The 18,104-nt window shown below is 43.6% G+C and overlaps 2 long non-coding RNA genes across 2 annotated transcripts in view; one reads left to right on the forward strand and one right to left on the reverse strand.

The window, feature by feature from the left end:
- The window catches only part of LOC142814686 (uncharacterized), a 449,682-nt gene that overhangs the window by 405,160 nt on the left and 26,418 nt on the right, over positions 1–18,104 (reverse strand). The gene's annotated exons all lie outside the window — the stretch shown is intronic.
- On the forward strand, positions 6,857–8,745 carry LOC142814068 (uncharacterized). The gene is made up of 3 exons (XR_012894797.1): positions 6,857–7,028; positions 7,885–8,050; positions 8,601–8,745. It is a non-coding gene; the product is annotated as an uncharacterized LOC142814068 (long non-coding RNA).

The raw sequence follows: 18,104 nt of genomic DNA on the forward strand, positions 1-18,104 counted from the left end.
GCTCTACTTTGGAGGCTCAGCTGGTTGAAATTATTCCAAATACATGGCTTAAGTGCAGCATATTCGTACTGAATGTTTACAGCAGCCGTCAAAATCACAAGCAGGCGTTCTCCTCGGTGGTCCCAAAGGCGGCTACTCTTGCAGGCAAGTCACCACTCGTAGCCATCAGTCACTTTAACGCAGCTCACCCAGCCTGGGTTATACAAAGGCCGCTGGTAAATGGAAAAACCTTGTTAAAGGTATGACGGACTGTTCCTTGGAGCTAGTAACGGACCCTAAGTTCCCAACCCCGTTGGGCGATTCCGTTTTAAGAGACACCACTCTGAATCTGGAATTCACCAGAAATGCGGGGAGAGTTCAGTGAGTTAACTTGCAGGAAAGCATGGGAAGGGATCACATAATCCTCGCAGTCACGCAGGAAACCTGGGCGGCTCCACATACAGAGTACAGAGTGACGGACTGGGACAAGTTCAGGAAGTGCTGGAAAGCTGATCAGATCGAATATGCCACATAAGAGGAATTCGTTTCTCGACTCGTACAGGATGAGCTCCTCGCAACCAAGAGTATCCAACTGACTTGCAGGTGAATACGGTGGACTCACGTCTTGCACATCTATTGGAGGCTTCGAAATCGCTGGTTAAGAGATGGCGTACACAAAAGCTAAATAAGAGGCTCTGCAAACGCATAGCTCTCCTGAATAAAGATATTGAAGATTGTTGCCACGAGCTTTCTAGGCAGCAGCGGAATGAGGCTTGTTCAAAAGTAGATGGGCAGATGCGAATCGGAGGTAAATGGAACATCTTGAAGGTACTACTCGATCAGACAAACTCGAAAAGTAATAAGAAATAGGCAATCGACCACTTAGTTCCAGCACAGCGGAGCACTGGAGTCACTGACACCGCTTTACTAAAGGAATTGGCCGAGTGATACCTTCCGGAGACTGGCACTACCCGGTTCACCAGGGAAAGCCGCTCGAGAAAATAAACTCACCCTTTACGAACCTTGAGATCGAAGATGCTTTTTATGTGTGTGTTCTTTTTTCTATGCTTCTGTGTGTATACTGTTATTCTTGTATATCTCTTGCAATAGCGATGAGAAATCGCAACTTATATCTATTGGTATTTAAAACATTACGATGGTTATGTATATATTTGTTTACTAGAAATAACATTTTAATACTGTTGTATGTGCTACAGTATTTGCACATGTACCTTTTGTATTTATGTATATTTTTGTATTTTTTCTGTATGCAGCAAAATTCTTATGACAGCCTGTCTGCCTCACTTTATTTGGAGCAAAGGCCCTTAGTCAGGCTTTCAGCCTTTTGCCTTAGCTCCGTTTTCTGTACTGGCACAAAAAAAACAAATAAAGAATGAAGAAAGAAGAAGAAGAGGTGCTTCATGCACTCAGTAGCCGCTTAGCGCCTGATCCAAACGGCGTTACAAACAGGTTGCTGCGCAGTCTCGACAGAAAGTTCATCGCTAAGTTAACGGAGGAGGTCAATACCGTTTGGGCAAACGGTCGCGTGCCTCGGGCCGGGCGGACCACCTCGGCAATACTCATTCTGAAGCCGGGCAAGGTACTCACCATGAAGAACCTACGCCCCATTTCCCTCACATCTTGCGTGGGGAAGATGTGACACAGATGTGTACACAACAGAGTATCTCGGTATATTGAGGATAAATAGCTCTTTGCGTACAACACTAGGTTTCCAGTCGTGTTTTTCTACCTAGATTGTGATGCTGCTAATTAAGAGGCAAATTATCGACCGACGTACCCAAGATGTTCGAGGAATATTGGCCCTTGATCTCGCCAAGGCCTTTGCTACAATTTCAAATCAGTTTATACTGGAGGAAGTAGAGCACATGGGATGAGGTCCCAAGTTTCACTTCAATGTTCGCACCTCCCTCAGGAACCTCAAAACCACCATAAAGATTGGTGAATTAAAATTGGAGGCCTTCACCCTGGGTGCGAGGGACACCCCGCAGGGAGTGGTAATTTTACCCCTTTTGTTCAACACAGCCATGAAAGGCCTCTCGCAGCGCCTGTCCACTGTAGCCAATACCAACCATGCCTTATATGCCGACGACATTACAGTCTGGTGCATAGGCGGTTTGGATGATGAAATGGAGGAGGTGCTCCAATCTGCTTTGTCTATCACAGAACGTTTTCTGCAGGATCCAGGACTTCAGCTGTTCCCCTCTAAATCGGAATTGCTTCTATACCGACCAGTTCAACCAGGAAGAAGTGTTTGGGTGCTACGCTTCCTTCTTGATTCCAACGGCAGAAGCTCTCAGGTTTTGGCTCGCATCTCCTCATAACGGAGAAAATGCTCAGACTAATATTGAGGGTTTCAAGCCGCAGGGGAGGGCTGAGGAAGAGCAATCTCCTTCGGCTCTTCCACGCATTCCTCATAAGCCACACTAATGGCAACCTCGCTAATTGGCTCTAAACACGAGGAGGATAAAGTCGACAATTTATTGCATAAAGCATAAAATGGCACTAGGCTTTCCCATGAGCACTAGCACGGACAGGCTCATGAGTCTGGGCATGCACAATACCCTCACGGAGAAGACCGAGGCACCTGGGTCACGTCCGTGAGGGTATTGGTGAGTGAGCTAAGCAGCACCTGCTGCCGTCGCTGAGATATCATCATATGACAGGGGAGGAACAGAAGATCTTATCACAAACAATGAAGGACATGTAAAAGGTGGCACCCTTCCCCCGTAACTTTCATCCACAGTGCAATGTTGGCCGGCGAAAGGCACGGGCCTGGTCTCTCCTTGATTTTGTGGCTAGGTCCACGGGCAGTGTAGCTTTCGTAGATGTGGCGCAGTATGGCCACTTCGATCGTTTCGCAGCTGTGGTATTAATCATAGCGGTCGCGTACTCAAGTGAGCTTCCATAAAGAAAGCGTCTGCCTCCGTAGCAGAGCAGGTAGCGATAGCCTTGGCCATGACAGACCTTTCGCATGCAGAGATATTTACTGACTCCAGGGCTGCTGCACGGGCCTTTGTCTAGGAGGTAATCTCTAGGAAGACTGCCGCTATTTTAAATTCCAGGGGTGTAGTAGGCTACCACATAATCACCTGGTTTCCGGCCCATATGGGCTGAGAGGTGCATCCGTCTCTTCCCAACGCCAACGAACTTGCCCATAACTGTCTGCGAGAAGTCACGTGGCGTGGCGGTCTGGGCGGGTACGGAGGTGAGTTCGCAGATAACTTTAAAGATCCACTTGGCACCTTTAACGAAGTGGCGTCCCATTATCAGTTGTCTAGGGGGAGGTAACCGCTTCCGCATTCTAAGCTCACTCGGCCGCATTCATCAGTTCTTGGATGCTACAGGCAGGTTCATTTTCATCTTGTAGAACATTCAGCCACTTTGATGATGACACAACTCGAGGATGACCTGGTTGAGAGGCACATAACTGCACACCCGCTCACATGCTCTGGCAGTGCCCGGCGTTACATGGCACGAAGTTCAGCACAAAAGACTGGGAGAGGGCTCTTAAAAGCTCCGAGTTCTCACTCCAATACACGGCAGTCCAGGAGGCCTGCGAACGGGCGGAGGGCCATGGTCTTCTAGTCCCGGCGTCAACGCGGCCGGCAACTGCGGCGGACCCTTCTTAGGGAGGTGTCCGACCAGTTCTCCAGGACCCAATAAAGTTCATTTCACTTCACTTCGCTTCTCATCATCAAAAGGCATTCTCGGGACGTCACACCCCAACAATTATTATTATTATTATTATTATTATTATTATTATTAAATGCGAAGCATTTCTTAGCGAACTTCGGCCACTTTGATCCTATCTATCTATCTGTCTATCTCGCCGCCTACGACTTTTCGCTCTCCTGGCCGTTTCGATAATGGTATCGATAACGAACTTGGTTTTTGGTATGGAATAAAATGACTGTATGAGGAGCATATTTGACTAGTCATGACATAAAAATCATGATATGTATGTCATGAATGTCCAGATTTAAATTTCATGGTGACATGCAAAGTTTCAAAACTGGTGTGGTATGACATGATTGCATAGCGTACACAAGCGACAAGACCCTAACATAAAAATTATAACATGCGTGTCATGTAACAGCATGACTACATGCCAAGATAATGATGCGCTGGCAGCCGTTTGGCTAGCTTCACTTATACTAAATTTGGTATTACGAGACGTGAATAGATGACGAAGGTATGATACTGGTGCAAACAGACAAACATGAGATGCGTGCCATGTAACAACACGACTACATGCTACACTCATGCTCGTGGCCGTTTCGCTGGCTTCACATGTACAAACTCGGTATTACGCGACGCGAATAGATAACATAGGTAAATGACACATCGAAACATGATAATCAGAACATGCGTGTTTTGTAACAACGTGACTACATGCAACCCTCATGAAGTGCTCGAGGCCGTTTCGATAGAGCTTACATATGCCCAATTTGGTATTACGTGACGTCAATGGATGACGAAGGTATGTGACTGTTGCGAACATGATAATCATGAGGTGCACGTCATGTGAGAACATGACTACATGCCATAGTCAAGGTGTTAATACATTTTGACGTGAGGCGATGCGCGTGCTTGCCGGCGTTGATTTTGTCGAGTCACACCGGCGTTGGGACGCCAGGCGCCGGTTTTGCCATGTACTCGCAGGTGTTTGCCGCGCTGCCTTGCTTTGACGCATGCGCGTTTTAGCGCGTCCGGCGTCTCCCCGCCATGATAAGAGAGAGACGCAATGTTGTCTGGGTAACGCATCGGCGCTAATTTCGCGCCGATTGCCGTTGGGCCGCGTCGACGGACGCTGGTAGCGCCGGTAGCGCCTAGTGGCATACTATACAGTTATCGCGTTTTGCTAACGTAGCGTCGCTGTGTCCTGCGCGCGCGCGCGTACACGTTACATTGCAGTATATTGGGCTCTTCATAATGCACTTGCGGCCGTTTTGCTAGCTCCACATATACGGAATTCGGTGTTACGTGACGTCAATGAATGGCGAAATATATGACTGGTGCAAACATGCTAATTCTGACACGCGTGTCATGTAAGAACATGACAGCATACTGCGCTAATAGCGTGCTCGTGGCCGTTTTGATAGCTCCACATTTACTAAATTTGTTAACACGTGACGTAAATAGATGACGAATGTAAACGACACATTCAAACATGTTCATCATGACAGGGAAGTAATGTGCGGCCTCATTTACCTCTACTTTGTAACGTTGTGCTGATTTTAAAGTGACATATCAACCTTTCTTATTCGTCCTTCGCATATCACCGATTCCCACTGTACGTGGGATCTGCCAATTAATATTATTATTATTGTTACTATTATTATTATTATTATTATTATTATTATTATTATTATTATTATTATTATTATTATTATTATTATTATTATTATTATTATTATTATTATTATTATTATTATAACTGCACGTCAGCTATGTACAGACACATAAGGGGCGGCTAAACCCAAATTGTCGTGAGATGCAAGAGGGACCGTAAGTAGGTTATAAGAGTGCGAGTCTTCTATAGGAAAACAGGCACTGTAGCCTTCACCGCCCAAAAAAAGGCTAAAAAGTGTCACGGCGTTCAGCGTTGACCTTATTGGCTATGAATTAGCGGACAACTGGAAACAAACTCTTCTTCGTGGGTGGTGTGCTGGCTTTACTTGCATAGTGAGTTGGTTATTAAATGCGGAGCATTTCTTTGCATAGCGCAAGTGCTCTTGGCGCCTATCTATCTATCTATCTGTCTATCTATCTATCTATCTATCTATCTATCTATCTATCTATCTATCTATCTATCTATCTATCTATCTATCTATCCGCTTACGTGTGGGTGCTCTGGTAAAAAGGCCTTCATATAAAAAGACCTTCATTTTTCTAGAGGGTGTTGCCTCCCTCTTTTGTGCGGCGTGACTACTCCTATTGCGCATTTCTTCCTCCTCTCTCGTCTCTCCTACGCTCTTTCCTTCTCTCACCTCACGAAGCCGACGCAGGCAGCGCCTGCTAGCCAACCCTCGCTCTCTCCTCTCTCTGCTATAGGCATCCTTCTCCGCGGCGTGCAAACCGCCATGGCACAACGCGTCTCCTCACGCTTCTTCCCTTTGCTGCACTATCCCCTCTTTCACCTCGCAACGCTGACGCAGGCAGCGTAGTTTTTTAACGAGCCACTCACCTTGCACCATAACAAATTTTAGTTAGACCACGGAAGCTTTTGTGTGACTGACGAGGAGCATTAAGCCACGAAAATTTTTTTCAATCGATTTATTACGAACTGAGAAAACTGTTTTTTTAAGCGGCTCGCAACAAAGATGATAGGAGGTGAGCTCGAAACCCTTGCCGTTCTCCGCGTAGCCTTCTCAAGTGAAATCTCTTCCCTGCCCTCTCGAGCATCTGAACAACTGGTCACGTGTGCATCACGTGCCTAAACAAGCCCAGCACTCGAGCACGCAAGCGGCGTTGTTTTGTTGCCCAGCGTTATTCTGTGTCTACTGTCTCTTTCTGGGGAATGGTTTGGAAACGCTCGCTTAAAGCGCGAGACAGACGTGCGATTTTCTCTGCGATTTGGCGCGCGGTTCGACGATGCGACTGCCGGAGTGGTGACGTTTCGTGACGTTTCATGACGTATTATTGCGTCGCACCGCCACATATCCGGTGCGGCGAGCATCAAACCGGCCAGATATTTTTGTCGCAGCGTCGCACCGTCGCATTGCAGCAGCCAATTATAGCGCGAAGAAGGAAACGTCACGATGACATGCCACGAAGCAGGTGAACTAGCTAGTGGAGCTGTCATATTGCCAAATATTTGTGCTGACAAGGTGGCTGCATCGGTGCCAGCAGTTTCATCAAAGCCATGAGTTCAGAAGCAGCCCGATTTTCCACTGAACTGTTAATTTCACTTATGCGGCAGGAGCCGGCACTGTGGAATCAGCGCTCGGCAACGAACATAAATGCAGACGCACGTGCGGATGCCTAGAGACGAGTTCTCAGCACGCTAAGCCTTGCTTTGACCGATGGTATGTACATGTACTTCATTGTCAAATATTTTTTTTTCTTTAGGGCGCTTTCATTGTAGTGTGAACTGCGCACGCAGCTGAGCTTTTCACGTGAGATAAAGTTTAAAACACGTAAGTTTTAGACTCACACGGCGCGAACCTTGAAACTTGACGTACGGCAAATCTGGAAAGCTATGTTTACCGGTTTCAAATTAGCAAGTGACATTCCAACAGGTTACACTCCGTAGTGATTGGAAACGGTACGTAATGACAAATTTTGAGCGCCTATAACTTCTTTCCATAAAGTAATGTACGCCGGCGCTTATATTATGACCCCATAGAAGTGTTGTGGCGAGCGAACGAGCCCACGCCTCTCGAGCCGCTATGTAGCCTCCAGTAAAGGAGCCTCACATGAAAGCCACTTTTTACACTTCTAACAGAAAGTCTTGCAAACACTTTTCATGCGTCGTCTAACATAGCTGTTGTAGTCTTAACGTCAACCAAATTGTCCTAACATTATTCATCAGTTATGTACGTATAGTACGAAATTGTTACGCAGTACACAACTCGTGCAATGTTTGTGGCATTGAAAGGTTAAACATGGAAACATTTTTCGACTGTGAAAAATTGCCAACTTTGTCATTGCAAGCATTAAAATGGCCATTGTGTTGGCCAATTTGGTCCATAGTATTATGAGATATCTGAGTGGCAAGTTCGGAAGCAGTGATGGAACAATCAGTAAAAAGCGTGGAATGTCACATGTCATCTTGCTTTCAGAGTTCTTTTTTCTTGCTTCACAGTTTGCGTCACCAATATTTCATTAAAAATATTTGGAGAAATAGTGCATAACGTGTTTTTGTTACCTTTTCCTCTCTAGAAAATGTGAAGCTTGCATATAATAGACGGCGCAATTTAAGGGACACATTCTCCAGGAAACAACGACAGCAGAAGAAAAAGAGCGGAGCCGGGGTGGTGCAGGCAACGCCAAAAGGAAAATTCTTCGACCTCCTCCTCTTCTTGAAGGACGTCACCGAGCCACGTCCGTAAGTCGAAGCTTTGTTTGTGGTTTGTAGCAAACGTAGAAGCGTTGAAAGTAGCTGACACTTTAAAGTGTTTTACTTGGAGCGGAAACACCTGACACCCAAACTGCTCCCTTCGTTGTGGCTACAGTGTCACTGACACATACTAAACAAAATGGACACAGCATTAGACTGATTATCACTTGAAGTGTATCAGTGAAGCTCATGTACTTAGAGTTAGGTGCACTTCTTGGAAGTATTTTCATATAACTATTTCAACTAATTTGCAACTAAATTTTCACTAACTAGCAACAAGTTCCCCTCATATACCATTCATCTGCTATTTGTTTGTCATTCATTTGGAAATCGGTAGAATTTCACTTGAGGAATCGATTTCTTCATGTTTGGATTGTTACCACAGTTTTCAGCATAATAGCAATTAGGAAGGTTGTGCTTTCGGGCCTGCACACTGGAAGCGATATCATGGTAGCTAGTGCATGCATTCAAAGAAATGTATTTGTTACTGCTGTATTCTTCATGGCACTAATTAGGTAGCTGCCTGTTTTCTTCATAGAACAAGCAGTAACCTGGATGAAGAGAGCGGAGATGCCACCGATGATGCAGCAGTGGTGTTTGCATCAATGTTGCCCTCTCGGTGTGCCAGTGCTCAGAGCGAAAGTAATTATTGCTCTGACACATCAGACAACACCATACCCGCTTCTCCCACTTTAGATAACAATAACTTTTCTTTCGACCTATTTCTGCTGCCCTTCTTCCCACGCTTTCCACACAACCGTCCACCTCAACACCTGTCCTGTCTACCCCTTTAACGCCCATCCCACTATGTCACACGCGACGCACAACACAAACAAAGAAAACAAACAAAAGAAAACAAGCAGCCAGCTTGCTGGATAAAGTTGATGAGGAATTGAAAAACGAGAAAGAAAACAGAACAGAGCAATTTTTACTTTCGCTGGCGGAGCACATGGACAAGGTGCCTGAACACCTGAGGGGGCAATGAAAAATGCACCTACTTGAAGTGCTAATGCACTATAAAGTAGGTCAAGTGCCAACTGTATTGTCGACGATCCAAGGGCCGGCTGAAGCAAGCCAACAGTAATGAGTTCTGCCAGAAGTATGGTAAATAAAATTTTTTGAATTTTTCCCGATTGCGTAAAGTTTGTTTTGTCTTCATGAAAAGTTTGGGGCCTAAGCAGCACTTGGGCCCTAGTACTTTGTGAAAACGAGGTGATACAAAATAGGTCATCAGAGGCAGAGTAAACGATTGACGCTGAAGTACAGTTTTTTAGCTCTGATATGGAGCGCAATATACAAATTTTTCAATCAAGGCAGAACCATTACGCAAGTGAATTGCTATAGGCCATGTAGCACCGAGAACGTGTAGTTATTGCATAGGCAATACAACTATTGTTTTTTTTACATTTATTATTTAAGTTTTACAGAAAGTTTATTATCTTTTATTTTTCAGAAAGTGGAGCAAGAGCTAAAGGCCACGTGGCCTCACAGAGGCTTGGTGTTCAAAAAAATACTATTGCAAGCTTTCAAAAGAATCGTATATTCTGCCTCTGATGACAAAAAAGACCTATTCTGCTGGATATGCTGCCAACTGCAGTGCATTGTTGTTTTACCAAAAGTGTCCCTCTCGTATGGACGACACTAAGGTGCATATTGTGCAATTTTCTGAATGCTTGGGGTTCTATAGTATATTAGGCCGTTTCGTTATTGGGGAAAATCTCGGAGCCCCTCGCATCGTGATGCGACTAGCGCTGCAATCGTGCACCGGCAGCAGCTCATGCGTGTGCAGACGCTTAAAGAGTGTAGAGTTGAGCCACGTCGTCTGCTACGACACAGCACAAACCGCATTATTAGCCAGCGCACGAATATCGTTGTTAATGCAGAGACTGGGCCGATACTCTGGAATAATCATTAAAAAAATTGCACCGGAAGATCGGATACAAAGAAGCAAGGAACGACAAACTACAAATCCGATAGTGAAGTACTGATGCAATAGTCAAGTGGTAGTGTAGCATATAGCACCTGGTTTAGTGTCTTCTGGCTTGACAAACGTTCAGGATTATTTTAGGTTTGCAAGTTCTTTCAACTTTGCTTTGTGACGATTGTGATTGAGACAGCTTTTGGGAGCAATGTACTGTGCTGGCCGGACACTTCAGTTAATATGAAGTGCTTTATTGAACCTAATTATACAATAACAGCATCATCCACAGTACCTTGGTTATTATAACCAGTCACTATCAAAAGTCTAAACACTCTAAACAGAACTGTTGCTTAACACGTATGGTGAAACTCAAAACACAGAAACACGTCCCAGTTTATCCATTGGTAATAACACATAACTGTTTTCTTATCTGCATGTAAGCAAGGCAAATTTACTAGCTGTTTTTTTCTGGGAATCCAGTCAGTTTATTCAGTACAATACAGCGCAAGTAAAAAGTTGATATAATACAGAAGGAAGTCCCAAAGTAAAAACTGTCAGGGGGACCTCCTGTGAATTCATGTATAGTAATATAGAACAAAGATTGGCAACTAAGGAAAAAACAGCAAGCGAATAAAACTAAATGAACAAGTGAAAATGATTATTGAAACTTATGGTAGTTCCAGATATTTACATGTAAGTGATAAAACAGGAGATAACTAATTGGAATTACTGACTATAACATAACACTTACATATTACTAACTAATATAGTGTTACTTCAGAACCTATACACGTACACATAAATAGATATAACCGTATTTAACCACACACATATATATATATATATATATATACATACATATATATTTTGGTGTCGCATATTGTTAGTAAGAACTGTTTTAGATGCCGCCGGAAACAATGTAATGAAGGTCTTGATTATTACAACTAAGTAATTTATGGCAGTACAAAACAATATTAAACACGTAGCAGAGCCTTGGAATGCTGTAGTGGGGCATTTTTTCAGTGCCTTCCTGTTGGTCGTCCTATTCCGAGCAAATGCCCCTGATACAGGGAGTCTGCCTTGACTTGCCATTGTGCTGCCTGCTCATAGTGCTGTCCAATCAACACCTACAGAAATTGGGGCAGAGTGCTGTGGCCTCAAAACAACTTCTACTCTCCTTCTACAACCTGATCACAATCACACATTGAAGGGCCTGTTTGTGCTTTTTGTGACTGTGCGTTTCTCGGGCAAGGTGCACCATTTGTCAGCAACTGATCCACATAGTACATGGTTACCCTTTGAAGACACAGAAGAAAGCGCCTGATGACATGCACTGTCCCCATTCCAGTGCGCTCGGTGCAGTTTCTTAGTATGGTTTCTCACTCACTCATGCATTTGGTTCCTCTATTGCTGACAACCTTTTGCCGGCCACTGTTCTCAGCTTCTGTGCCGGTTAGAAAAACTTCGTTTACTTTTGCGAACTGTGTTTCTAAGTTTTATGCTTTATTTTAAATTTATTAGCACCTCTCGTGAAGCTTCTTGGAAGTGATCAGCACCTCTATCTACATTAGTCGAAGTGCGACGACTAATTGCGAAGACTCATTGGCTGTTGACGCCTGCTACTAAGCTCCTACCCACCGCACAAAATCAACAAAATCTTTCTATATATGCCAGATCCTACCGAATGTGCGTCTGTTTTTGCCACAGCCAGACATGCTGTAGAGTTTCGTGATGATTGGTGTTGGCTAAACAGAAGAGGGGTATCAAAAGATAACAAAAAATAATGGCCAAACAGTAAATGAAAAGGTGGCCAGCTCGCCGAAGGGCATCAAGTATGGTTGACAGACGAGGGAGGTGGCTTTCAAAAGTGGGTGAGAAAACGATGACATCATCCAGATAGCAAGGGCAGGTTGACCATTTAAACAGTCACAGACACACGGTTGCTCTAACTTTGAAGACAAAGTCTCAGTGAAACCAAGTGTTTGCACCTCTCGGAGACTACGGGCAAGTCATTGTGGTCCTCAGCCTTCAATCAAGGTCTTCTCGCAGCTGCCATTGCCTTTTATTTTCCCCCAATATTTTCTCGTGGTTGATACGCAATGCCGTTGGCACTCCACCATGACTTCAGAGCCATTTGTTGGAGCAACTGTAGCCACCTTAATCTTTAGTTGACTAATAATGAGTAGTGGGATTGACACAATTTGTGTGGCACATACCCATTTATGGTGGTGATAGTTTTCAGCTGGGTTACACGGTGGCACGTATTCTTTAACACCTTTACTAAAAAAGATGCATTTTCGATGGAGGCAGAAATGCTGTAGGCCCGTGTGCTCTGATATGGGTGCACGATAAAGAACCCCAGGTGGTCGAAATTTCAAGAGCCCTTCACTACAGTTCTCTCATGATAATATGGTGGTTTTGGGACGTTACACCCCTCATATCAAATTACTAAAAAAATTTCCTCTTCACTGGGAAACAGGTAGTGCTGCATTGGGCCCTGTGTTATCCTGCCATCTTATCCTGCCAAGACACTTTGCCTACTTCACTGAAGAAATAAGTAGCATACAGGCTCCTGACCTGCCGAGCTGCTTTTGCAAAGTGGCGTGCCTGTGTACAAGCCACTTGCATTGGTGGCTGTGCAAGAAGCTCACGCCAATGGCCAGACCGCCGCTGCCCTAAGCCGTCCACAGAATCAGCAAAGCCAGGGCCACAATATGCATCCTCATATACAGTGCCTCTGTGCATTAGAAAGTTGTGGAGAACACAGCGGGCCTTCACCATCTTTTCAGCTTGTTTTGGCTCTTCGCCCATGGTCCGCGCCAAGAGTCTCCATCTGGTCACCAGAATCCTGAAAGCGTTCTCGGCACACCTCCTATTTCATGGAGAAAAAAAAAGAAAGAAAAAAGCATAAATGAGAAGTTATCATCTGAGTCCCCATCCCATCACTCTCAGGTAAACATATACTTTGAGCTCTATATCTGAACAATCACCAACAACAGTAGCAGAAATTTTGGTGCCACTTCGTGGTGCCAAAACGGACACAGGGAAAAGCCGCAACTTTCCGTCGCTAGACTTCCAATGAAAAACAAGTTAATCACATCGGCCCTCTTTGATGAGGTGTAGGTAAGGAGAATCACTGATGTGAGCCCATGTGCCATGCTATCCGTCCGAGAATACTGTCCCCATGTGAATGCGAAATTAAAGGAGCACTGCCACGAAACAGTCAAAGCGAACATTTTGTGGCATGCAAAAAATATGCAAGACAGCAACAACAAATTTAAACAATGTACATTTAAGGAACATGGTAAGGCACATACTGTGGATGTGAGGGCAGAATGGAACATGTCACAACGTAAACTAGATGCCATAAGCTTACGTCGGCTACCATGTTCGTCCTGTATGGTGATATCACATCAAACAAAGCATGTCCACAGCACCGCAGCAGTATTTAGATCAGTCCAGAGCATTGTAAAAACTACTGGACAAAATTGGTAACTTGACTTCTGTCAGTGTTGCTACAGTCGCCGACCAATTTTTCATGCTTGGTGATGACTGCAATATTGTCGAAAAAATCCAACACACTGAAAATTTGTACAGGCAATAAAATTCAGTTCATTGGGAATATAGTGAAGGTGGAGAATACGTAATGCGCAAGATGGCTCAGAAACGGTTGCCACACGACTTAAATGACCATGTGCAGAATGACATCTACACAAATTTCCCATGCTGTTTATACATGTTAAAAAATCCACAACAGTTCACCTGCATTGTGTATCTCAGACATTTGTTCCCTTGGTAGATATTGGTACGTCAAAGTGCCGCACAACAGCAGTTCATATTGGAAGTCGAAGAGTGGCAACTAGTCCGGCCACCAACGTTTCCTGCTACTTCAGTAGCACTATGCAAAGTCTTGGAAGCACAACAAAGCAAGGGGGGTAGAGTCTATCGAGGGAGTCGCTTGAAGTACAATCTCTACATCACATGAGCGATTGAAGATGACACCGGCAAGTTTACAAATACACTTTCAACTCACACCAAAATTTGAAATGCTTTGCCACTTGTTTATTCCCCCTTGCTGTTGTCCCATATTCGAAACAATGCAACACTTGCAACATTACTCGATAACTAAAATCTGAGTACTTGTTTGGCAGAATGTTTAAAAGACAGAAGATTAAATGAGGCGTAATATGTTCGTAAACATATTGCAAGTCCATGGCTTCTTTTTGGCATGTGGTATCGAAAAACGAACTATATTATACCCGGCGATGAAATACTCATGCTCAGCTGATACTGCACATTTTTAGTTGGCATAAATTCATTATTATCTTCAAAAGCAAGTGTTTAACAGATTTGCCAAAATTAGTACCAAGTTAACACACTGGGACTAAACAAGAAAAAATGAACACTTTCTCTCAAATCCAGGTTTGTCTAATTTACCTTGCTTTTCTCAATCGGTAATTGAAGATGCGCTTCTCGCCCTCTAGCCCTCGTCCAGGGTTTGGCCGTAGGAAGTCGGTGCGGAGTTGGAAGGCTTCGTCTCCCACAAACACGCAAGGCGCTGGGTGGGACGTGTTTGGAAGTTCTAGGTCTGGCGGGATATGAAGCTTTCCATTTTCCAAGCGACACCCGAACTTTGATTGTTCTAGGACTCCACCATCACTCTGTTTGCCGTAAGCACCAACGTCGACGATCACGAACTTGTAGTCGCTGTCGACCGCGGCAAGCAGAACAATGAAGTATGTGCCTTGCAATGAGTATGCATACAATAGGATTCTGTAACATTATTCTAGATGCTTTAGAATGCTGATAAGCTGAGAGGCCAAATTAATGGGGTTGCAACATAAGACTTCACATCTAGTATTTCTAATTAAACACAAGGTTAACTTTTAACAATGCATGCATGGAAACTGTAGTGTAATTTCTAACTGCACATGCACCAAGATTCCATCCTAGCTTCAAGAAGAGAAAGGGACATAGGTAGAGCTATGTGAATAGCAAAATTTTTGGTGTGAAGCCAATTCTATTATTTCTTGATTATTTTGTAACAGTTCAAAGCAAACTTGACAAAAAAAAGTTGGAGCAAACTCCTAAGAATATTCTCATTGAAGTTACCTAGAGTGCCTTGTTATAATACATGTTACCACAAGAAAGTTCGTGAGAACGTTAAGGAATACTATCATACTTGCTGCAAGTACGATGTACTGTATGACAAACCAACGTGCATGTGTGCTTTGTAAAGATCATGGCATCATATTCCACACATCGGAAGATCTGATGCCTTCATTCAAACAGCACACTGAAACGTACTATGTGTTCAGTGCTTACAACGGCACATAAAATTTATGCGCAATAGACAGCAATTTTAACAAAATTAAATTGTCTGCAGAGCGCATCAGAACATTATACATACTAACCTTATAATTGAAGTACATACTTCCAGAGTTCGGAGGACACTTAATCTCTAAGTGCTTTCCATCAACAGCCCAATACAGTTCGGAAACTGCCATGTCCGGCTGAGTCCTTCTGCGATATGCAGCCATGTCTCCGTCTTTGGCTCCTAAAATAAAACAAGCAGTAATTTTATCAGTAATGATAACATTGTGGGATCAGTGCCATGGAAGTGGAGATATCTAGGCCAGTGAAAGCTTCATTTTATCGCTGAGAGGAAGCCTCAAACATAAAAACCGTCCACAGTTTAAAACCTTAGCCTCATGTACCATGGTCGACTGTACTTTTTGCCTGAGCCGCTATGCACTGTTGACCCCTTCAGGCCACTGGCAAACTAATAACCTTCCATATGCATCTAGTTCAATGAAAGGTCATTCCTTTCCTCTTAAAGATAGCTCACGAATCCTCACGATGGCTTGAAGCATGCAGAAGTGTGCATTTCAAAGTAAGGTACAAAGCTGGACATGTTGAAGTGGACTTGACTTTCACTTCTGGCTACATTTGGCAAGCCACAGGGTGCCATAGATAGCCAGAACACACAATTCTTTTTCAGTATGCTTTGCTCACTACACAGCATGCTTCTTGCATGTCTGCAACGTCATCTTTGTATTTATTTAATAAATTTCAAGAAAGGCATTCGAAGGTTTTGACCTCTCTTTTCATTAACAAGTGACATTACCAAATCAAGTGCTAAGTGCACTCGTACTTAGCACAACATTTTTAGGTTCTTCAAGGAAATGGCCTTTCATTTGATGCAAGAAAAGAAGAAATGAAAATTGTCATATTACTATTACTTTACCAAGTCAGCAAGATCAGTCAGAAAAATATAATAGTCTGACAAGTAGGGTGAAGAAAAAATTAACTACTGCAATTGAATAGGCCCATGAAAGGTAGGGCACGAATAATGCTCCAGAAACAGGAACCAAAACTGAGGAGACAAAACACAGCCAACTAGGTTACGGTGAATAGAGATGTACAGCAGGTATGGCATAAAATGTGACATCTCAACTTCAAGCATAACTTGCACATGCGATTGCTGAAGTGACCACATTGTGTCACAACAAGTTGATTCTGTAAAGGTGGTGCTTCTGATGCATGTGTTAGTGCCACATTGAGGCACTGTTTCATTTAGTTGACCGTCAGCAATTGGTGATTTAATTTTGTTAAAATGTACAAGTGCATTTCACAGTTCATAACAAATGTGCGGCTGTGGGGCCATTAGTTATCGAGATCTGTTAATGATTCCGACTCTATGACTTACTGTACCTTCCACACACCACACTGTGATATGGAAATCACTATACTGACGGCATGTGTGTGATCACTTTTGGAAGGAAACTATGGTTACAAGTTTTGAATATTCAGCCACACCTTTCCTTGTTCATCTACATACAGGCATGTACAGTGGTTTCAGTCTGGACCAAAGTGCCGCACATGTCTCTTGCACGGCCTCACGAGCTGTGGATATGCGCACACGAAATGATAGGGCAGTGTCTTTCATGAGGGCTCCTGAGGACAGATACCTGCATTTAAATTTAGTTGGTTTCTAGTCAGCCATTGCAGAGCCATATAAATATTTTATATTGCCACAACAAAATTCAATTGCAACTGGAACCAAGTATGGATATTCTGTATAGTTATTACATGTGGTCCTTAGGTGTATTACAGGCACAAATGTTGCATGAAAACAGAAAGCTTTAGTTCCAAGGGTCTCTAGCCACTGGATATTTGTTTGAGCATCGTATTGCACAGGTCCTTTCTTCTATCTGTTCAACAGCCACATAAAAGAAAAAATCTGTTCGACGGCCACATAAAAGAAAAAGAAGAAACAAAACAAGTAACAAAATAAGCTTGTGTATGCAGGTACTTTAGGGGCCAAGGCACTAAAGCTCTGTAGTAACTGGAAATCGTACAACACTCAAAACTTGCCATTGATGAAGTACTCCTTAAACAACTAATGTGCCCTCCACATTCTATTCTGCAGCACTGTTTTTATGTACGCACATTCAATTAGCCCGATGACCATGTGAGGTACTGACAATTGTGGTAAAATAGATTAACTACAATAGACATTTTTGGAACTATTGGCAAGCAATTTTTCTTGTCATATTGTCATCACTAAAAAGTAGCATAAATTATGCAAATTGAAGTTGAAGTGCATAGCTGTGTAGGCAAAGCAATTTTGTACGTAATCAAAATATATATCAACACAACGCAATGCTTTCAATAGAGGTGTAAAAATTCTGCACCTCATAGATTACGCTTACAAAACTGCTGTGCCTTTGAAAATATTATCCGTTGTCCTGCCATGATTTCGTTACTGTCAACTGGTTTGGGGAACTCCTAGCCACATCAGCTGGCTAGTTTTTTTCAGAAAGTTCGAGTGCCTACAGCTTACATATTGTCAAACACAATGACCACAGGCAGCTGAAATCAAGGTGATGCTGCACAATCAAATCAGCAATGAACTGCAGGACACATTGTAAGATTTCTGCATATCTTGCATGACAACAGTCCTGAATACATAGTGTGCACGTGCGTCACGCAGCGCTCCTTCGTCACTTCCAAAATGCGCCACCGACATGCCCGGGTACCTACCGACTCCGTCGCCTACCGCTGCCGTGTTGTCTCCTCGTGCTTGCGCCCGTTTAGTACCCTATGCATAATTCATTG

Source organism: Rhipicephalus microplus, chromosome 4 (assembly GCF_043290135.1).
Source record: "Rhipicephalus microplus isolate Deutch F79 chromosome 4, USDA_Rmic, whole genome shotgun sequence".
NCBI lineage: Eukaryota > Metazoa > Arthropoda > Arachnida > Ixodida > Ixodidae > Rhipicephalus > Rhipicephalus microplus.